The sequence below is a fragment of the Felis catus genome, chromosome D2 (genome assembly GCF_018350175.1).
Source record: "Felis catus isolate Fca126 chromosome D2, F.catus_Fca126_mat1.0, whole genome shotgun sequence".
Lineage (NCBI taxonomy): Eukaryota > Metazoa > Chordata > Mammalia > Carnivora > Felidae > Felis > Felis catus.
Window position 1 is genome coordinate 33,254,709 of NC_058378.1, and position 6,742 is coordinate 33,261,450.

The following is a 6,742-nucleotide window of genomic DNA, read 5'->3' on the forward strand; positions in this document are numbered from 1 at the left end:
TTTTTAGGCAGATGAAATATCTTACTCTTCACCAAACATGTTCTGAACTTGTATAGACTACAAGTACTCTGCTGCATATTCAGGATATTATGATGAGTAAGACTTGTTTCTGGCATCAAGAATCCCTCAGCCTAGGGATGCCCGGGTGGCTCAGTCCACTAAGCATCTGACTCTATTTCGGCTCAGGTCATGATCTCATGGTTCACGAGTTCAAGCCCCGTGTCAGGCTCTTGTGCTGACAGTGCTGAGCCTGCTTGAGATTCTCTCTCTCCCTGTCTCTCTCCATCCCTCCCCTGCTCATGCGCTTGCTTGCGCACATGTGCACACTCTCAAGAAAAAAAAATAGACACGAAGTAACCACCAACTCTGAACAACCAAGGTATTAAGATAGGGACTTTAAGATTTAAATGACCAATACGAAATCACTTTGAAGAGAATTGTAAACATTATTTGTATACCTGACATGAATTATATGAATATATTTCTCCAAGATTACATTAAGTTTTCAATTTTCTCATGGTTAGTAAAAACCACCTTGAACTTATTGTTAGTTAGTTAGCCTAGGAAATGTTAAAACTGATTATCAGTTCGGGGAAAAAAAGATTAATCCATTTCTAGCTATTTATTTGCTCATAAATAGGGCTAAAACACCTCTCCTCTCAAAGTGGCAATATTTAATTTCCCATACCAGATAAAAATTATATTTAAAGCCAGTTACTTTTCACATTTGTTCAATTCTACAGCTGCCTTTTTTTGTTTTTCAAGTAACATTCTAAACTATTATCTCTTCCACCTGCAGGTGTCCAATATAACATGTTCTCAAAGCATTACTTCATGTAACCATCACCCTGAACTCATCCTTAAAAATAAAAACTAATCCAGGGCTCTTGGGTGGCTCAGTCGGTTAAGTGTCCAACTTCAGCTCAGGTCATAATTTCATGGTTCTTGAGTTCGAGCCCCGTGTTGGGCTCTGTGCTGACAGCTCAGAGTCTGGAGCCTGCTTCAGATTCTGTCTCTGTCTCTCTGCCCCTTCCTCACTAGCGCTCTGTCTCTCTCAAATATAAATAAAACATTAAATAAATAAATAAAAATAAAAGCTAATCCATTTTTATTATTTCTGCCTATTAACAAAAGTCACCATAAATTCTTATATCAACATCCAAGGTGTTCAACACCTAGGTCGCCTTGTATAGCCAAGGAATGTAAGACCTACTTAATATTAAACTTTGCTGAGCTCAGAGTCTGTGTAAAATTCTCTCAATACATTCCCCTATCCTAACAGTTTTCATACTTGGACTAGGCCATCTTCAAATACTTGGGCAGTCCTCTAATAATTATGTAGTTTAAACAGTCTTTTAGTTTATTGCTATCTATGTAACACAGAACTTAAAACCTGCTAAAATCAAGACAAACTGACACAAAACAATTAATTCTGTAACACCTATATATACATTTAAACCCTCTGGAGCTAAACATTTTGAAATTGGGATAGTAAAATCTTTTTAGACATTATTTCTTGTTTTCATTATTATTAACAATTACATTTAATAAGTACCTACTACATCCCAGACCCTTGGCATACACTAAGTTACTCCTCATAAGACCCCCCCTTGAGACAAGTGTTATTATTTCTATTTTGAAAATGGAATAAACTCAAGTTCAAAGAGATTAAGTAACTTGCTCAACATCAAGAAGTGATGGAGTTGGATTTTAGAATATGAATCTGTCTAAACTAAAGCCCGTGACACCAACGTTTGCAATTAAAGCTCAAATGTCCATTGAATTGAACTGCTAACATTTCCTTTAAACAAAATCAAGACAGTGAGGTAAACAATATGTAACTTCAATTATATTTTCTCTTAAAATATAATGAACCATTAGAATAATCCATAAAGATACAAAACCAGACATTAATGTTAACTATAGTCTTAAAGTTAATGCCCAGTGACAGCATTTTGTGACAATTATAATTTCTTTTTCATACAATGCTCAAAATGAAATGGTTACTATACTAACACATTTTTTTAATATATTTTTTTAAAGTTTATTTATTTTTGACAGAGAGAGACAAGCATGAGCGGGGGAGGGGCAGAGAGCGGGAGATATAGAATCTGAAGCAGGCTCCAGGCTCTGAGCTGTCAGCAAGGATCCTGATGCGGGGCTTGAACTCACGGACTGCAAGATCATGACCTGAGCTGAAGTCGGATGCTCAACCGACTGAGCCACCCAGGCACCCCTCTATACTAACAGATTTCTAAACGTGTAATAATTAAAAGAATCAAGCATTTAACCATACTAACTACATACATTTAAATATTCAAAACTTCATTTACTATTTATAAAACTACAATTTGTTAAGTACACCTACAGTAAAAAAAAAAAAAATTACCAATAAATGATTTTAACAAACTGACAAACACACAATATACCTAAAGTTAGAAAAGCTGAATACTCTAGAGTACAGGGCTAAACATATAACAACAGCACAAATATATGCTAGTCAAGGAGTTTAAATTTCAAGTTCCATAAATGAATAAAATAATAGACATTAAAAAAAAACACTAACACTCAAACTGCAAAATACAATTAATTTATATTGGGTAAAGGAAAGCAAGTTCTCTTAATTAAAAAAAAACAAATACATATAAAATTATTTCAGTGAACATCTGTTGTTTTTGCCTGTCCAGGAATCGTTCTCCCCTCTCCAGAAAAATGACACCTCAATTTCCCTAAAGAAAAACTGTTGCCTATTTTTTTTTAAGGTAAACTCTACACCCAATGTGAGGCTTGAACTCCCAACCCCAAGATCAAGAGGGGGATACTCTACCTCTGAGCCAGGCAGGCACCCTGACGTTGCCTGTTCCTAATTCATGTAGTTTAAAATGGTATCCCCCTACCCCACTCCATGGTGAGAACAAGATCCAATCTTGACCACACAAAGCATTCTATCACTCTGACCATAGAGACTACTGCCAGGATGGGCAATGACCCAAGTCAGGTTAATGAAATTCTCATATAGTAGTTTCCTGGAATCACAGACACAGGGAAGTTCTCTCTCTTTTGGAGTTTCTAAGGTTGTAGGATGTAAGCCTGGAGCTATTAGTACCATCTCTCCCAGGGAGTTTTACTTGAGACTCTACTTTTGCACACTGATTCACAAATATGCAGAGGGAACTAACTAGTGGTTACAGGGTGGCAGGGGAAAACATAAATTAGGATTCCGGCTTTCAATGTTATATTTTCATCATATTTCCATTTTTCCAAAACAGGCACATACACTTTTATAACAGGAAATATAAAACATTTAAAAATCCTGCCCTGTGTTTTCTTCTCAAATATGCTCACGTAACAACATTTAATGTCTTAAAAGCATTAACAATTTTCTCATAATTTACAAAGTGTATAGAAAATCTATTTTAAAAGAATCAACTTTTTTAGTTGGCAAACACCCAAGCTATTTTTGTTTTGAGTGGGGGAAAAAATAAAAAGTGCAAGTAAAACTTTTTAAAAAAATTGATTCCCTTTTTGAAAGGAATATATAAGGGTGCCTGAGTCAGTTGAGCATCCCACTCTTTTTTTTTTTTAATGTTTATTCATTTTTGAGAGAGAGAGAGAGACAGAGTACGAGCGGGGGAGGGGCAGAGAGAGAGGGAGACACAGAATTCAAAGCAGGCTCTGGGGCTTGAACCCATAAACTGGGAGATCATGACCTGAGCCGAAATCAGATGCTTAACCTACTGAGCCACCCAGGCACCCTGAGCACCACACTCTTGATTTTGGCTCAGGTCATGATCTTGTGGTTCAGCCCCCGTGTCTGGCCCTGTGCTGACAGTGTGGAGCCTGCTTGGGATTCTGTCTCTCCCTGTCTCTGCCTCTTCCCCACTTCTCTCTCTCTCTCTCTCTCTCTCTCTCTCTCAAAATAAATAAACTTTAAAGCAAAAAGACGAATATAGTAAACAACTCTATATGGAAAATACTGGTTAACATTCAGCACGTGATGCCACCACTACAAAAATTGCTCAAAAAGTAAAACTAAAGATTAAAAGTGTCCAAATTAGGTTTAAAAACCTTATCAATTACTTTAGTCCTATAATTCTAAATAATATAAGACCTGAAGGGTCAGTTAAATATTTCAGTTATAATTACTTCATGTAATAATGCATCATGGGAAAAGTTACATACCATTGTTCATTCTTTTTTTTTTTTTTTTAATTTTTTTTTCAACGTTTATTTATTTTTGGGACAGAGAGAGACAGAGCATGAACGGGGGAGGGGCAGAGAGAGAGGGAGACACAGAATCGGAAACAGGCTCCAGGCTCTGAGCCATCAGCCCAGAGCCCGACGCGGGGCTCGAACTCACGGACCGCGAGATCGTGACCTGGCTGAAGTCGGACGCTTAACCGACTGCGCCACCCAGGCGCCCCTGTTCATTCTTAAATATAGGAAAGTCAGTCTCAAGATGCATCCGTGGGAATATAAAAAGTCTACTGAATATGGTCTATAAATTATAAAGGAAGGTAGCGATATGTGCTTTTGTTCTCTTGCTTTTATTAGCTTCTATCACTCTTTCCCTTTCTCCCCAAGCACAGAACCAACTCCCGAATCTTCACTTTTTGTTAGTATTACTCTGTGTTTCACAATTTTCAGTAAGGACACTTAGAGGGTCAATGACATAATTAGATGGCCAGAATGATGATCTTAAGTGGAAGAGATAATCACCTATCAAGGGTGACTATAAAGAGTAGCTGGAGGCCAACACCATCTTCTCACAAACAAGTGAAAAGTTCTAAAAAGTTTTTAAGACAAGATGATGTTCAACAAACTCATTACCTTGTCCAACACCAGAAAGACAGCGTGTTGGTCATCCAGGGTGATATCTGTGTCTCAAGATGCTGACGTTTTATTAGTCATATGGTTTAACTTTAAACTTTAATTCTACATCTATCAACCCCAAATTGGTTCACTTTGTCAGCATACTCCTTTCTTCTACTGCTAGATTACTTGCACACGGGACCTAAGGGGTACTTTAACATAAACAAAGGTATAGCCAAACCACCCCAAAATTTGGAGATAAAAACATTTATAAAATAACAAAGAAAGTGAGTCTTTCCAGGTACCACAAGGGGAATAGTTTATTCTAGTCCCTTGGCCATAAAATAGTAATTCTTTTTACATTACATTTACAAATACTTAACACTTTTTAGGCATCTGAAAGGGAAGGAAAAGTAACCATAAGATAGCAGAGACAGCAACTTAACAGTCCGTTTTAAACTCTTCTCTCAACATTCACACAGAGTCAGTAACACTCGGCTCATTCTCAAAACATCGTACGGTGGGCCAGGACGGGATGGTAAAAAGGAAACTTAAGCGAGAATGAAAACGGAAAGCATCGTAAAAGATAAAAACTGAACAGTCCAAGAAGGCTGCACTATGTTTTGCTCCTTCGGGTCCCCACTGACTTTCTACTTCTTTTTCCGATTCAATAATTAATATTTCTACCCATAAGGCATCTAAGTGTAAACTCCATCACCCACGTCCATCCACATCAACAAATCCCAGCGAAACTAGTCAGGTCTACCTGTGTATCTCCAGGTTGCCCGAAAAGAGAGGGACATCGGCGCCCAAGTGAACCTCGCCGTTGGGAACTCTGCACTGGGAGCTCTCCGGGACAGCGAAAAGGGACGAGGTGAGATGAAGGAAAGCGGAGGACGGCAAGCAGACACGACTAAGGGACTCCTCTCAAGCCCCTGAACTGAGCACGCCAGGGAAGACAGCTATGCCGCCAGACCCGAGAAGTCGCCGGATCCCAAAGCCAACACACGGGCGGCCAGATCCTTTAAAGCTGTTTCGCCCTGCCTTCCCTTTCGCCTTCCCTAAATGGCTGTCCCTCACACCTTTAAGGGTCCAGGACTCACCTGTCCACACTGGAGCTGCCAATGCCTTTGGATCAAAGCCGCCCACCTCTGTCAACCATAGAGACGAAAAACCAGCGGAGGAAAACCTCCTCCTCCACCGCCCACCCTCACGTGACCCTCCTAGCCGCTGGGCCTGTTGGGATCATGGCGAAACGCATGTGGGAGGGGCACGGAGAACTAGGGTTGGGGCGGGGCCAGGGAAGCAACCCGCCCCGGTCCGGCCTCGGGCCCCGCCCCCCTCAGTATTGAGGCGGGAAAGTGAAAGGGCTCCCAGAAATTCTCAGGCTTTTCCTCTGGTCCCCTTCTCTTCCGTCCCTCCCCAGCACACACACAAGGAGTGTACACACATAATTCAGTTAAAAAGAGTCCGTTTACGTGTTGACTAAGAAAAAAGAGTCAGTGAAAAGAAAACTGGACCACAGTGACTTGGGAATTGTTCCTTTTGAACTGTATTTAGGTTTAGGCTTCTAGTAAAATTTCCCTATTTCCTGACCTTGAAGCTTCTTTGAATTTAGAAACCTCACCACTACTTCTACTCTGGGTTTTTCGGCTGTTTTCTTTGCAAAGTAACACTGTTGGAGAGTTTAGCCCTAAGCCACTAATAACTTGTTTTTCATCAAAGATGTTGCTGTCAGAAGTGGGGATGGAAAAGGATCATCACTACTGCTAGGGAAATAGAATAAAAATATTTTGATTATGATACCAGAGGACTTTCAAAATAAAAACTTTCCTCTTCAATAATTTCCTTAGCAGAGCTGTGGAAAAGGCTACAACCATGGAGGGGCCCCTGGGTGGCTCACCGTTGGGGAGTTTGAGCCCCACATTGG

At 39.8% G+C, this 6,742-nt stretch overlaps 1 protein-coding gene across 8 annotated transcripts in view; it reads right to left on the reverse strand.

The window, feature by feature from the left end:
• The window catches only part of MICU1 (mitochondrial calcium uptake 1), a 248,255-nt gene extending 242,186 nt beyond the window's left edge, over positions 1-6,069 (reverse strand). For 7 of the 8 annotated variants that reach the window (XM_019813253.2, XM_003994041.4, XM_019813251.2 and 4 more), the window contains exon 1: positions 5,916-6,069. The gene's annotated coding sequence lies outside the window, so the exon portion shown is untranslated. The remainder of the gene's footprint in view (positions 1-5,915) is intronic. The other variant, XM_023240541.2, reaches the window with a different exon arrangement.
• Positions 6,070-6,742: the final 673 nt, after the last annotated feature.